A 16,760-nucleotide genomic window follows, 5' to 3' on the forward strand; every position below is an offset into this window, starting at 1 on the left:
TGTAATCACTTAGATGACTAGAGGGATGTCTATCTGAGTGGGAGTTCACAAGATGAACTTAATTTTCCTGAACATAGTCAAAAGGTCTTCGCAAATTATGTCGTAGCTCGCGCTTTAGGTCTACTGTTTAGATATGTTCCTAGAGAAAATTTAGTTGAAAGTTGATAGTAGTAATTATGCGGACTAGGTCCGTAAACTGAGGTTTGTCCTCATTGCTTCATAGAAGGCTTATGTCCTTAATGCACCGCTCAGTGTGCTGAACCTCGAACGTTGTCTATGGATGTTGCGAACATCTGACATACACATTTTGATAACTACGTGATAGTTCAGTTAAACGGCTTAGAGTTGAGGCACCGAAGACGTTTTGAAACGTCGCGAAACATATGAGATGTTTCGAGGGCTGAAATTGGGATTTCAGGCTCGTGCCCATGTCAAGAGGTATAAGACCTTCGACGATTTTCTTAGCCTGCAAACTAAGGAGAAAAGCTCAATTGTTGAGCTTGTGCTCAGATTGTCTGAGTACAACAATCATTTGAATCAAGTGGGAGTTGATCTTCCAGATGAGACAGTGATGGTTCTCCGAAGTCATTGCCACCAAGCTGCTAGAGCTTCGTGATGAACTATAATATATCGGGGACATATATGATGATCCTTGAGATATTCGCGATGTTTGACACCACAAAAGTAGAAATAAAAAAGGAGCATCAATTGTTGATGGTTTGTGAAACCACTAGTTTCAAGGAGGGAAAGGGCAAGAAGGGATACTTCATGAAACGGCAAATCAGTTGCTGCTCTAGTGAAGAAACTCAAGGTTGAACCCAAACCCGAGACTAAGTGCTTCTGTAATAAGGGGAACAACCACTGGAGCAGAATTACCCTAGATACTTGGTAGATTAGAAGGCTGGCAAGGTCGATAGAAGTATATTGGATATACATTGTGTTGATGTGTACCTTACTAGTACTCCTAGTAGCACCAGGTATTAGATACCGGTTCGGTTGCTAAGTGTTAGTAACTCGAAATAAAAGCTACGGAATAAACGGAGACTAGCTAAAGGTGAGCTGACGATATGTGTTGGAAGTGTTTCCAAGATTGATATGATCAAGCATCGCACGCTCCCTCTACCATCGAGATTGGTGTTTGCGTTGAGCATAGACACGATTGGATTATGTCTATCGCAATACGGTTATTCATTTAAGGAGAATAACGGTTACTCTATTTATTTGAATAATACCTTCAATGGTCTTACAACTGAAATGAATGGTTTATTGAATCTCGATCGTAGTGATACACATGTTCATGCCAAAAGATAGTAATGATAGTACCACCTACTTGTGGCACTGCCACATAAGTCATATCTGTATAAAACGCATGAAGAAGCTCCATGTTGATGGATCTTTGGGCTCACTCGTTTTTGAGAAGTTTGAGACCGAACCATGTCTATTGGTGTATATGCATGAAGAAACTCCATGCAAATGGACCGTTTGGACTCACTTGATTTTGAATCACTTGAGAAATGCAAATCATACCACATGGGCAAGATGACTGAAAGCCTCGTTTTCAGTAAAATGGAACTAGAAAGAAACTTATTGGAAGTAATACATTTTGATGTGTGCAGTCCAATGAGTGCTGAGGCGTGTAGTGGATATCGTTATGTTCTTACGTCACAGATGATTTGAGTAGATGATGAGTATATTTACTTGATGAATCACGAGTCTGAATTATTGAAAGGTTCAAGTAATTTCAGGGTGAAGTTGAAAGATCGCCGTGACAAGAGGATACAATATCTATAATATGATCATAGAGATGAATATCTGAATTACGAGTTTGGCACAGAATTAAGACATTGTGGAAATTGTTTCACAACTAATACAGCCTGGAACACCATAGTGTGATGGTGTGTCCGAACATCATAACTGCACCCTATTGGATATGATGCATACCATGATGTCTCTTATCGAATTACCACGATAGTTTATGGGTTAGGCATTAAAGACAACCACATTCACTTTAATAGGGAACCACGTAATTCCGATGAGATGACACCGTATGAACTATGGTTTAGAGAAACCTAAGCTGTCATTTCTAGGAAGTTTGGGGCTGCGACGCTTATGTGAAAAAGTTTCAGGCTGATAAGCTCGAACCCAAAGCGGATAAATGCATCTTCATAGGACACCCAAAACAGTTGGGTATACCTCCTGTCTCAGATTCGAAAGCAATAAGGGATTGTTTCTAGAATCAGGTCCTTTTTCGAGGAAAAGTTTCTCTCGAAAGAATTGAGTGGGAGGATGGTGGAGACTTGATGAGGTTATTGAACCGTCTCTTCAACTAGTGTGTGGTAGGGCACAGGAAGTTGTTCCTGTGGCACCTACACCAATTGAAGTGGAAGCTTGTGATAGTGATCATGAAACTTCAAATCAAGTCACTACCAAACCTCGTGGGATGACAAGGATGCGTACTACTTCAGAGTGGTACGTAATCCTGTCTTGGAAGTCATGTTGCTAGACAACAATGAACCTACGAGCTATGGAGAAGCAATGGTGGGCCCGGATTCCAATAAATGGCTCGAGGCCATAAAATCCAAGAGAGGATCCATGTATGGAAACAAAGTGTAGACTTTGATAGAACAGCTCGATGGTCATAAGGCTGTTGAGTGCAGATGGATTTTAAAAGGAAGACGGGCAATGATGGTAAATGTCACCATTAAGAAAGCTCGACTTGTCGTTAAGATGTTTTCCGACAATTTCAAAGAGTTGACTACGATGAGACTTTGTCACTCGTAGCGATGCTAAGAGTCTGTTGGAATTATATTAGCGATTACTGCATTATTTATGAAATCTTGCAGATAGGATGTCAAAACATTGTTTACTCAACGATTTTCTGGAGGAAAGGTTGTATGTGATACAACCGGAAGGTTTTGTCAATCCTGAAAGATGCTAATAAGTATGCAAAGCTCCAGCAATCCTTCTAGGGACTGGAGTAAGCATCTCGGAGTTGGAATGTATGCTTTGATGATGATCAAAGATTTTGGGTTTATACAAAGTTTATGAGAAACTTGTATTTCCGAAGAAGTGAGTGGGAGCACTATAGAATTTCTGATAAATATATGTTGTTGACATATTGTTGATCAGAAATGACGTAGAATTTTTGGAAAGCATATAGGGTTATTTGGAAAGTGTTTTTCAATGGAAAGCCTGGATTAAGCTACTTGAACATTGAGCATCAAGATCTATAAGGATAGATCAAAACGCTTAATGGTACTTTCAAATGAGCTCATACCTTGACATGATCTTGAAGGAGTTCAAGATGGATCAGTCAAAGAAGGAGTTCTTGCCTGAGTTGTAAGGTATGAAGTTAAGACTTAAAGCTCGACCACGGCAGAAGAAAGAGGAAGGACGAAGGTCATCCCCTATGCTTTTATCATAGGCTCTCTACTGTATGATATGCTGTGTACCGCACCTGAAGTGTGCCTTGCCATGAGTTAGTCAAGGGGTACAAGAGTGATCCAAGAATGGATCACAGGACAGTGGTCAAAGTTATCCTTAGTAACTAGTGGACTAAGGAATTTTCTCGATTATGGAGGTGGTAAAAGAGTTCGTCGTAAAGGGTTACGCCAATGCAAACTTTGACACTGATCCAGATTATTCTGAGTAGTAGACTGGATTCGTATAGTAGAACAGTTATTTGAAATAGCTCCAAATATAGCGTAGTAGCTGCATCCACAAGATGACATAGAGATTTGCGAAGTACATACGGATCTGAAAGATTCAGACCCGTTGACTATAACATCTCTCACAAGCATAACATGTTCAAACCCAGAACTCATCGAGTGTTAATCACATGGTAATGTGAACTAGATTATTGACTCTAGTAAACTCTTTGGGTGTTAGTCACATGGGGATGTGACCTTGAGTGTTAATCACATATCGATGTGAACTGGATTATTGACTCTATGCAAGTGGGAGACTGTTGGAAATATGCCCTAGAGGCAATAATAAATTAGTTATTATTATATTTCCTTGTTCATGATAATCGTTTATTATCCATGCTAGAATTGTATTGATAGGAAACTCAGATACATGTGTGCATACATAGACAACACCATGTCCCTTGTAAGCCTCTAGTTGACTAGCTCGTTGATCAATAGATGGTTACGGTTTCCTGACCATGGACATTGGATGTCGTTGATAAAGGGATCACATCATTAGGAGAATGATGTGATGGACAAGACCCAATCCTAAGCATAGCACTAGATCATGTAGTTCGTATGCTAAAGCTTTTCTAATGTCAAGTATCATTTCCTTAGACCATGAGATTGTGCAACTCCCGGATACCGTAAGAGTGCTTTGGGTGTGCCAAACGTCACAACGTAACTGGGTGGCTATAAAGGTACACTACGGGTATCTCCGAAAGTGTCTGTTGGGTTGGCACGAATCGAGACTGGGATTTGTCACTCCGTGTGACGGAGAGCTATCTCTGGGCCCACTCAGTAGGACATCATCATAATGTGCACAATGTGATCAAGGAGTTGATCATGGGATGATGTGTTACAGAATGAGTAAAGAGACTTGCCGTTAACGAGATTGAACAAGGTATCGGTATACCGACGATCGAATCTCGGGCAAGTATCGTACCGATAGACAAAGGGAATTGTATACGGGATTGATTAAGTCCTTGACATCGTGGTTCATCCGATGAGATCATCGTGGAACATGTGGGAGCCAACATGGGTATCCAGATCCCGCTGTTGGTTATTGACCGGAGAGTCATCTCGGTGATGTCTACATGTCTCCCGAACCCGTAGGGTCTACACACTTAAGGTTCGATGACGCTAGGGTTATAAAGGAAGTTTGTATGTGGTAACCGAATGTTGTTCGGAGTCTCGGATGAGATCATGGACGTCACGAGGAGTTCCAGAATGGTCGGGAGGTAAATATTTATATATAGGAAATCCTGTTTCGGCCATCGGGACAAGTTTCGGGGTCACTGGTATTGTACCGGACCACCGGAAGTGTCCCGGGGGTCCACCGGGTGGGGCCACCTGCCCCGGGGGGGCACATGGGCTGTAGGGGGTGCGCCTTGGCCTATATGGGCCAAGGGCACCAGCCCCAAGAGGCCCATGCGCCAAGAGATGAGGGATAGGAAGAGTCCTAAAGGGGGAAGGCACCTCCGAGGTGCCTTGGGGAGGAGGGACTCCTCCTAGCCGCACCCTTCCTTGGAGGAAGGGCCAAGGCTGTGCCTCCCCCCTCTCCCTTGCCCTTATATATATGTGGGGGGGTGGGAGGGCAGCCACACCAATGTTCTGGTGCAGCCCTCTCCCCTCTCCCAAGTACTTCTCCTCTCCCGTGGTGCTTGGCGAAGCCCTGCAGGATTGCCACGCTCCTCCACCACCACCACGCCATTGTGCTGCTGCTGGATAGAGTCTTCCTCAACCTGTCCCTCTCTCCTTGCTGGATCAAGGCATGGGAGACGTCACCGGGCTGTACGTGTGTTGAACGCGGAGGTGTCGTCCGTTTGGCACTAGGATCTCCGGTGATTTGGATCACGACGAGTATGACTCCATCAACCCCGTTCTCTTGAACGCTTCCGCTTAGCGATCTACAAGGGTATGTAGATGCACTCTCCTTCCCCTCGTTGCTGGTCTCTCCATAGATAGATCTTGGTGACACGTAGGAAATTTTTTGAATTTCTGCTACGTTCCCCAACACAAAGGTGGCGTCCAGGACCAAGGCGTAGGAGCCCGAACTCGGCATCACTTCTGGGTGGTCAGCCCTGCTCCAGCTGATGGGCCTCTCAGACCAGTGCATGAACTCTGGTGTCTCTGAGGCTACTGTGTTCACCTCTTGTCGCTGCAGCCGCCTGCTGCGTCGATCATCAGCCACACTGGTGAACACCATGTAGGCTCCGTGCTCTTCAGGGTATTCGTCTTGTACTGCACCGACTGGCCTGACTGCTGGCTGCTGGGGCGGAGGAGGATGCGGCTGCCCAGCAGGCGGGGGTGGCAGGAGGCCATCTCCCTTGGCGATCCTGGTGAGCCAGTGGCACTTCCGGGTGGTGTGATTCGACAGCTTCGTGCCGCTGTGGAACTTGCAAGGTCCATCCAAGGTCTGCTCGTAGGAGAAGGCCAGCAACCAGTTCGGCTTGCCGCCTTTCTGTCGCTTGGGCGGAGGCTGCTCTTCTGGCTGCTGGGCTTCAACGGTCGCGACCTGCCGGCTACGGGGCCTTGCGCTTTTTGTCGCCCTGCTGTTGTCGCCGGCCGGCGTCTGCCGCCGGAGTTGTTGGAGCCTGAGGAGCTACTTTGCCAGTCGTGCTGATTTGAATTTCCGTCTTCATGGAGGAGTCGGCCGTAGCGTACTTGTCCGCTATGATCAGCAGCTCGTCGAGGGTTTCTGGCTCGTCGCAGAGGAGCTTGTGCTTGAGGAGGGTGCCTTCTCGGCACCCGGCTATGAAGTACTCGATGGCCTACACCTCGTGCACGCCCTCGAAGGAGTTTCAGAGCTCAGCCCAACGCGTGAGGTAGTCGCGAGTCGACTCATCAGGACCTTGCACGCACAAGGAGAGCTGACGAGGCTTGGGAGGACGCTTGTACGTGCTGGTGAAGTTGCGGACGAATGCTTCAGTGAAGTCGACCCAGCTATTGATGTTGCGGGGCTTTAGGCTGTTCAGCCATGTCCGGGCTGTGCCCTGGAGCATGAGCGGAACGTACTTTACAGCGACACGCTTGTTGCCGTTTGCTATGCTGACAGCCATGGAGTAGTCGACTAGCCAGTCTTCCGGCTTCACGGAGCCGGTATACTTGGGCGTGTCTCTTGGGAGCGTGAACCCTCTGGGAAAGGGCTCGTCCCGAATGCGGGGCCCGAAACAAGGCGGGCCCAACTCGTCTTCTTCTTCCAGCGCCAGGGACCGGTGAAGTCGGTCGATCCGGTGGCGCGCGTCATTCTCTCCAACTCCCTCTTGACGGCCAAGGCGGTCACCGAGAGTCAGATGGTCAACAGGCGGCGGGGAGACTCGCCTCTCCTTGCGGGGAGGGGGAGGCGGACAGTCGTCCCGTCGTTCCACTACTCTCGGGCGGCCATCTCAGTCGCGTTCTATGGTAATCCGAGTCCAACTGTGGCTGACAGCCAGCTCCTTGTCCATTCTTCCTCGGGCACCGCCAGTCGGCGTCCGAGACGTCACGCCTTGATCTTGGTGCGGGTCGTTGTTTGGCCGCTGCGGCGCCTCCGTGCGGCAGCCGGCCTCATTCTGCGCGGAGGCCGTGTCGAGGAGCCGCTGGACTCGCTCCATCATGAGGCGGTGCTCTTCGCCCTCGATATTGTCCACCTCATTCGCCGCTGCCTGGGCAGCTCGGATGTTCTCCGCTGGCGTGGCATACACGGGGCGGCTAGCCCCAAACAGGCTGGCGATGGCTACGCCGCGCTGCTGAACCGCGCCAAGGCGGCTGGGCCCTGCCGGGGCCGGCGAGCCGCCAACAGCGCGATCCATCTCTCGCTGGTAAGCTTCTGACAAGCGTCTCATGCTGGTCAGCTTCTTCGTGCCTTCAACAAGCTGAAGGCGGCGCGCTTCTAACGTCTCTGCGTCAGCATCTTCCGGAATGGGCGCAGCTAGGTCTTGCAGCGCCGCGCCGAGTGAGTCGGGCGCCCCTCCGCCAGGGAACTCGTCATGACTGATGACCAGCACCTCAGTGACGGTGCTTCCGTCGCCATCCGCGTGGGGGAGAGGTTCGTCATAGACCACCAGGTTGGTGGGAACGCGTCGACCAACGCAGTGTCGGAGTCGACCATCATCGGGTCGGTGGAGCCTACGGACTCCAAGTCTACGGCAGGCTCGCTGGAAACGTGGAGTTGATCGAGGAGGCCCGCGAGGAGGTTTTCGGGGCCACCTGTGCCTGTGTCGGACGCAGGTTCGTCAGAGAGGCGGACCTCGCTGACAAGTTCGTCCAAGGAGCTGGCTGCGAAGGCGATCTCAACACCGCGCAGCGCGTCGACGCAAACTTCATCTGGCGTGCCTGGCTGGCTGCGCTCGCCAGGGAGGAAAAGGGTTCCCGTCTAGAACAGATCTCCGGACGGCGGTGCACCATGGCCCACGGTGGGCGCCAAATGTCGGGGGTTTGGTGCGACCTATGCCAACGGATGGCTTATCATGGTGGGGGCGAGTAGAATGTCGCCGGTGCCTGGAAAAGGGATGAGGCGAAGACATGCACGCCGGCGAATCTTACCCAGCTTCGGGGCTCTCCGGGGAGATAATACCCCTACTGCTGCTCTACGGGGTCTCCGCATGATCACTATGGTCAAGTGTTTACACGGTTGCTCCTTGAGCTGTGTCTGGTGGTAGGAGAGGGTAAGGCTAGCTCTCTCCTTCTATCTGGTATGGTATAGAACTACCGGGATCCAACCCTTTGCATGGGTGCCCTAGGGGGTTTATATAGGCCTACCCCCTAGGGGTACAATGGTAATTCGACTGGGCGCGGGCCCAGCCTCAGTGCCTCCGACCTCCGACTTCTCCGCCGACTGCTGGGGCCCGCCGACTGGTGGGCCCCACCGACTGGTCTGGTACGGAGCCGACAGGCCGCGTCCGCCGCGGGCGGGTCTTGCCGGCTGCTGATTATTGTAGCCATGCTCCTGATGACGCAAGCTTGGTCATGGGGGCGTGGCAACAGCCCCGCCGCCTGGCGGGCGATCATTGTGGCCACTCCCCATCTCTTCTTGATTAATGGCGCGTGGGCCCCGGGGGAGGGCTTGGCCGACTCCCCCGGGCCGACTCCCGACGGGTCCGACTGGCGGTTCTCCCGCCGTCTCCCGAGGTCTCGCTGACTGGTGGGCCCCGCCGCCTCCAGGCCGTACAGACAAGCCGTTGTGGGCGCAGGACCCGGTACAGTGGTGCTGATGTCAGGGCCGGCCGAGCAACAGTGCCACGCCACAGGGAGATCTTTCCAAGTACGGTGTGCTGTAGCCACGCCTGCCCTTGGTAAGGGGCGAGGAGTGGGCTTCATTGTAGCCACGCCCCTGCCCTGTCCCCTTCGATGAGGTCATGGTTTGTTGGAGTCGCCGGCCGACTCCCCAAAGCCGGCTTCTCTGGAAGTCGCCCCTAGGACTCGGCCATGAGCCGGCAGTCGGCCGCATTGCCGTAGACTCCCCAGGAGGCGGCTCTTCGCCCTGTCGTCTTGAGGGGCGCAGCCTGCCCCGATGTGTTGAAAGGTTATGGGGCTCGGGTTGGCCTACCCGTGGCCCATTACTCCAACATTTTCCAAGATGGATTTGAGGTTGGGCTACCATCAAATCAAAATCAGAAACGGGGACATTCCCAAAACGGCCTTTGTTACTCGTTATGGCCAATACGACTACACCGTCATGTCCTTCGGTTTAACCAATGCCCCAACAACTTTCTCTCGGTTAATGAACTCGGTCTTCATGGAGTATTTGGATAAATTTGTCATAGTATACCTTGATGACATACTCATCTACTCCAAGAATGAAGAGGAACATGCCGAACATCTAAGGCTGGTATTGACGAAACTTCGAGAGCATCGCCTTTATGCCAAATTCTCCAAGTGTGAATTTTGGTTGCCATAAGTGACCTATCTAGGCCATGTAATATCTGGTAAGGGTATTGCTGTCAATCCCGAGCGAGTTCAAGCCGTCCTTGATTGGACACCACCTGAGACAGTCAAGCAAGTTCGAAGCTTCCTTGGCTTAGCGAGCTATTGCCGCCGCTTCGTCGAGAATTTCTCCAAGGTTGCTAAACCTCTAACTGAACTCCTCAAGAAAGATAAAAAGCTTGAGTGGACCCCACAGTGCGAGTTCAGCTTTCAGGAACTGAAAAGACGCCTGACATCTGCTCCCATACTGGTACCACCAGATTTCTCCAAGGACTTTATTATCTATTGCGATGCCTCGTGACAAGGACTAGGTTGCATACTCATGCAAGATCGTCAGGTAATTGCCTATGCTTCACGGCAATTACACCCACATGAGGAAAATTATCCCACACATGATCTAGAGCTTGCAGCTGTAGTCCATGCACTCAAAACTTGGCGACATTACCTTCTCAGTAATCGTTGCGAGATCTTCACCAATCACCAAAGTTTGAAATATATCTTCACCCAACCGTACTTGAATCTCAGGCAAAGACATTGGGTTGAGTTGATCTCGGATTACGACTTAGGAATAACTTACACCCCGGGCAAAGCCAATGTCATGGCTGATGCGCTAAGTCGTAAATCTTGTTGTAACAACCTGATGTTACAACAAAGTCAACCACTTCTCCATGAGGAATTTCGTAAGCTTAATCTTCACATTGTTCCTCAAGGATTCCTATCCACCCTGGTGGTGAAACCTACCCTTACGGATCAGATCATCAAGGCACAGAAGGTAGATTCGGCAATATCCCATATTAAGAGAAACATTAAGAAAGGAGTCGCGAATTGTTTCTCCGTTGATGATCAAGGTGTCGTATACTTTGGAAACCGCTTAGTGGTTCCCAAGGCACGAAACCTGAGGCAGCTGATCCTTAAGGAAGCTCATGAATCCCCTCTCACCATTCATCCCGGTAGTAGTAAAATGTATCAAGACCTACGCCAGAGGTTTTGGTGGACTAGGATGAAGAGAGAAATTGCTCAATACATTGCTAGTTGCGACGTCTGTTATCATGTTAAAGCAAAGCATCAACGGCCTGCTGGCACCCTTCAACCTTAGGCTATTCCTGAGTGGAAATGGGAAAGAATCAGTATGGATTTCATTACTAGGTTTCCCAGGACCAAGAGAGGGAATAATTCCATCTTCGTCGTAATCGATCGTCTTTCCAAGGTGGCCCACTTTCTACCTGTTCGTGAGAGTATCACCGCTAGCCAGCTAGCTGATTTATACATCTCCCGAATAGTGTCTCTTCATGGTGTCCCATTGGAAATTAACTCAGACCGTGGGAGTCTCTTCACCTCCCGATTTTGGGAAAGTTTCCAAAATGCTATGGGAACTCGTCTCTCTTTTAGCACCGCCTTCCACCCCCAATCAAGTGGTCAAGTAGAGCGAGTAAATCAAATTCTAGAAGATATGCTCCGAGCTTCTGTCATCTCATTCGGAATGGATTGGGAGAAATGCCTTCCATTCGCAGAGTTTGCTTATAACAATAGTTATCAAGCTAGCTTGGGCAAAGCTCCTTTCCAAGTTCTTTATGGATGAAAATGTCGAACGCCTCTCAACTGGTCAGAAACCGGGGAAAGACAACTCTTTGGCCCGGATATGATTCAGGAAGCAGAAGAGCAGGTTCGCGTTATTCGTGAGAAATTGAAAACAACCCAATCTCGTCAAAAGAGCCAATATGATCATAAACATAAGCTCATGACTTATGAAGTCAGCGAGAAGGCTTACCTTCGGGTTACTCTGTTAAAGGGAACCCATCGTTTCGGTATCAAAGGCAAATTGGCTCCTCGTTACATTGGACCCTTTCGCATTCTTGGCAAACGAGGAGAAGTTGCCTACCAATTGGAACTACCTCCGCATCTTTCCAGAGTCCATGATGTCTTCCACGTTTCTCAACTCAGGCGTTGCTTCGCGGATCCTATCCGTGGAGTGGACCACGAAACGCTTGATCTACAAGATAACCTCTCATATCGGGAATATCCCGTTCGTATCCTTGATCAAGCCAAGCGTACCACTTGACGCCATAACATCAAGTTTCTCAAGTTTCAATGGTCACACCATTCCGAAAAGGAAGCCACTTGGGAAAGGGAGGATCGTCTTCGACTCGAGTACCCCACCTTCTTCCTGGAGGATCCTAAATCTCGGGACGAGATTCTTTTGAGTGGGGGTGAGTTGTCACACCCTAGCTAGTTCATGCATTAGAGTGTTGCATCACGTCTACTTTTATAGAAACTTGAAATGGGGATGACAGAACCCCCAGCACCCCCCGGAAACAACTAGGGTTTACTAAAATTATTTTCAATGAACCCAAAATGCCCTTCACAAAATGTTCATCATTTCTGGATTGGGCTAAAACCCTGGCAAAAATGGTGCACTCTTTTCTAGGACATTCTGGTTTTTTTGAATTAAATCATAAGTATTTGAATTTGGGCATTTAAATACTATAAAATATTTTAAATGCTCAAATAATTCTGGAAATAAGCGTTGGCTGTTGGAAATAATCTAAACAGAGCCTATAATTATTTTCAAGATTTCTGGAAATGTTTTAGTATTTTTAATAAAGCCCAACAGTTGTAGAAAAAAAATAGAAAAAGAAAACAAATCACAAAAAGAGAGGGAGAGAAACTTACTTGGCAGCCCACTGGCCGGCCCAGCACTGTGTTGGCCCGTGGCAGCCAGCTGCTTCCCCTTGCCAGAGCAGGCAGGGAGGTGAGCATGGCGCGCCCGAGCTCGCCAAGCACAACCCAGCCTCTCTACTTCGCCCTGGTCGCCTTTGCACCGCGTGGATCGTCTCCTGGTCGTCGCCGCGACATCGCCGACACCTCATTCCTCCCCCCTGCTCTCTCCCTCGCTCCCCAAAAGCCATGGCCGACGCAGCCGCCACCGTCTTGCCGCCGTAGCCGTAGCCACCATCGTCCCCGTGTCACCCCACCGTGCCCACGAGCTCCGCAACATCTCCCTCGACCTCCTCGACGAGCCACGAGGCCTCGGACGCACTACAACGCCGCCACCGTTGCCGTTCCCCTCGTCGGTCACTGGAGATCATCGCCGACGATTCGCCGCCTCCCAAGCTTCCAAGAGCCCGCTTCGACGACGCTGCACTCGCCGTGAGCTTCTCTCTCTTCTCCCCCTAGCCACGTCGCTCGAGCTTCCCTCTAACCCCGTTGGCCATCACGGACAAGAGCTCGGCTCCGCCGGCCATGTCGCTGCCGTGGCCACAGACGCTTAAGCTCGAATCCGAGCACGTCACCACACTCACCACGTCCCCAGGAGCCTAACGCACCACTCCACGTGCCTCGCCGTGCCCTGTAGCCTCGGATCCATCTTCACCCGAGCTCTGGCGACCGCCAAGGTCGTCGCTAGCGTCGTTCCCGGCCTCCCCGAGCTCCACTTCCACCACCAAACGTTGCGGCTTTCTCCCAGCTACGAGTAGGACCAAAACGCAGTCGATTTGGTCGACTTTGGGCAAAACCCGAGCCCCTCCGCCGCGTCTGTCGTCGCCAGCGTCAAGCCACCGGTGAGTTGACCATGTTTGACCCGTGTGAGCCCAGGTTGACTTCCCCCTTGAGCCTATGACAGGTGGGGCCAGCCTGTTAATTAGGTTAGTATTAGTGCTAACTAAATTTAGCTAGTTTAGGTCACTGACATGCGGGCCCAGGCCCCACTGACAATTAATTAGTACTAACTTAATTCTGTTAATTAGCTGAGACACTAACAGATGGGGCCCACCAGTCAGGTTTGACCTGGGCTGGCGCCTTTGAGTCGCTGACGTCACAGTGACGCAGTGCTGATGCAATTATTCATTTTCTGGATTTATTTTTATATAGGAAATTCCAGAAAGTAGCCTCAACTTCTAAAAATCATAGAAAATCAACCATAGCTCCAAATCAAACAAATTATATATGAAAAATGATCAGAAAAAATCGATCTATCCATCTGTAATAGTTTTATGCATGAAAAAACACTTTAACCTTGCTGTTTAGGTGAAATAAGCTAATACACTTATTATGCATAAGAGCTTAAGCATTCATTTGAATCTTTGATTCAAATGGAACCATTTCAACTTGTTTCACATTGCAGTAGGAAGGACACATCATTTTGCCATGTCATAGCATGCATCATATTGTTGCATATTGCCATGTGTTGATTATACTCTGTGGTGTCTTTCGTGGTAGGTTCTGCCTCCGAGGATATCTCCGAGTATCCAACTGAAGGGCAGTACCCTACTACCACTCCATCAGGCAAGCAGCCCCATTGATCATATCGATACAATCCCATGTTCTCGCCTTTGCTCTCATTTACTGCATTAAGAAAACAACATTTCAAACTGCTGTGTGCTGCGATAGTTGAACCCTTATCCTCTGCATGACCTGTCATTGCCACAGTAAATAGATGAAATCCACTAGCATGTGTAGGAGTTGATTGAGCCATGTATGTGTTTCCTACCTTGCTATGCCTTCTATGCTTAGAGTTGTGTCAGGTCTGGTTCATCTGGGTGATGGGCTAGAGTGAAATGATTATGTCGGTAATGTGAGGGATGTGTTGAACATGATTTGGTAAAGGTATAGATGAGAGGCCATGTAGGAGTACATGGTGGGTTGTTTCATTGAGGCCGTCCCTAAGAACTGAGATATGTATGTGTGATTTAAGAATCAGCTACTACCATACATTGGGCCCGAAACCAATGGACCCTCTCGGCTTCTTAATCACCCTAGTACTCTGTCCAGGAGTTGCAATTAGTTTCTGGTGTTTGTAGGTTATGTGTTGGCGGCCGTGCGTAGCACTGACCCTAGGGGTGGGCTATGATGCGGTAGATACACCGTGGCATGATGTACTGAGTCACCCGTTTCGTGTCTCGGGAACCATGTTCACATCGTTCGGGGCCGTATGTGGAAACCTCGGCCAGACTCCCTGCATATGGAACCTGGATAAGCGATAAACCTGGACTAGAGACTTGAGTGTTTAGGTAGGCCGTGGCCGACACCCTCGTTGGGCTTCTGCTTGAAGGTTGCCGAGTACATGTCGTGTAAACAGCGGTAAGTGGTGAGAACGTGTATGAAGAAGTAGACCCCTGCAGGGTTAACATCATCTATTCGAATAGCCGCGTATGCGGTAAAGGACTACTTGGTTGCCTATACAGTTCATAGACAAGTTAATGGTTACTACTAAAAGACTCAAGATAAGTGTGAGTACCGAGGATGGCCCTCTCGTAGGATGACGAGGGAGGATCCCCGGTGGAGTATGGTGATGGTGATTAGTGGACTCGTGTGCGAAAACTATTTTACTAGTGGTGTCTCGTAGGATAGCTTAGCCAAGAGTCAAAGCTGGCTTGCTGCAATAACTCCACCACCTTCTTGAGAATGAGCATGTATAGTAGGTTCTGCTGTAAGACTTGCTGAGTACCTTTGTACTCATTTGCTTTACTTACTGTTTTCAGATGACAACACCGCCCCCTCCGATGGGTTTTATGTAGATATCGACGTCGATGAGTGACTTGCCACCCAGGTGGTGATCCTGGCCATGGAGGGCCTTATGTAGATAGACAGGCTTCGAGAAGCCTTCTTTCTTTCTCGTGTCTGTACTCAGACTACTTGCTTCCGCCTGTGCTTGTATGCTTGTATGACTTGAGTGTCGGGTCATGTGACCCCTACCTGTATGAACATGTTATGTATGGCTCTCTGGAGCCTTTAAATAAAGTACTTGAGTTGTAGAGTTTTGTTGTGATGCCATGTTGTATTTGCACATATCGAGCATATTGTGTGTATGATTGAAATGCTTGGTATGTGTGGGATCCGACAATCTAGTTGTTTATCCTTGGCAGCCTTTCTTATGGGGAAATGTAGTCTAGTGCTCCTCGAGCCATAGTAGTCCACTACAGCCCGGTTCACCGGAGTCCTGCTAGCTCGGCGCTACTGCTCAGGACACTTGACTGGCCGGCATGTGTTTCACTTCGTTCCTATGTTTGTCCCTTCGGGGAAATGTCATGCAGTGACTTCCGGAGTCCTTCCTAGCCTGCTACAGCCCGGGTTCCCCGGAGTCTTGTTAGCCCAGTGCTACAGCCCGGATTCACTCACTGATGACCGACATGCTCGATGTGATTCATGTATGCCTGTCTCCATAGGTCTGTGCCGCTTTGGGTTCACGACTAGCCATGTCGGCCCGGGTCTGTCATATGGATGCTAGCGACACTATCATATATGTGAGCCAAAAGGCGCAAACGGTCCCGGGCCATGGTAAGGCGACACCCGTGGAATACCGTGCGTGAGGCCACAATGTTATATGAGGTGTTACCGGCTAGATCGATGTGACTTGGAATCGGGGTCCTGATAATAATCATGTATATAGGCATCACATCCGAGACAAGTAGACTGACTCCTGCCTGCATCTACTACTATTACTCCACACATCGACCGCTATCTAGCATGCATCTAGAGTATTAAGTTCATAAGAACAGAGTAACACATTAAGCAAGATGACATGATGTAGAGGGATAAACTCATGCAATATGATGAAAACCCCATATTGTTATCCTCGATGGCAACAATACAATACATGCCTTGCTGCCCCTACTATCACTGGGAAAGGACACCGCAAGATTGAACCCAAAGCTAAGCACTTCTCCCATTGCAAGAAAGATCAATCTAGTGGGCCAAACCAAACTGATCATTCGAAGAGACTTGGAAAGATAACCAATCATACATAAAAGAATTCAGAGAAGATTCAAATATTATTCATAGATAAACTTGATCATAAACCCACAATTCATCGGTCTCAACAAACATACCACAAAAGAAGATTACATCAAATAGATCTCCACAAGAGAGGGGGAGAACTTGGTATTGATATCCAAAAAGAGAGAAGATGCCATCTAGCTAATAACTATGGAACCGAAGGTCTGAGGTAAACTACTCACACTTCATCAGAGGCTCTATGGTGTTGATCTAGAAGCCCTCCGTGATCGATGCCCCCTTCGGCGGAGCTCTGGAATAGGCCCCAAGATGGGATCTCATGGATACAAAAAGTTATGGCGGTGGAATTAGGGTTTTGGCTCCGTATCTGATCGTTTGGGGGTACGTAGGTATATATAGGAGGAAGAAGTACGTCGGTGGAGCCACAGGGGGCCCATG

The sequence above is a fragment of the Triticum dicoccoides genome, chromosome 2A, assembly GCF_002162155.2.
Source record: "Triticum dicoccoides isolate Atlit2015 ecotype Zavitan chromosome 2A, WEW_v2.0, whole genome shotgun sequence".
In the NCBI taxonomy this organism is placed as follows: Eukaryota; Viridiplantae; Streptophyta; class Magnoliopsida; order Poales; family Poaceae; genus Triticum; species Triticum dicoccoides.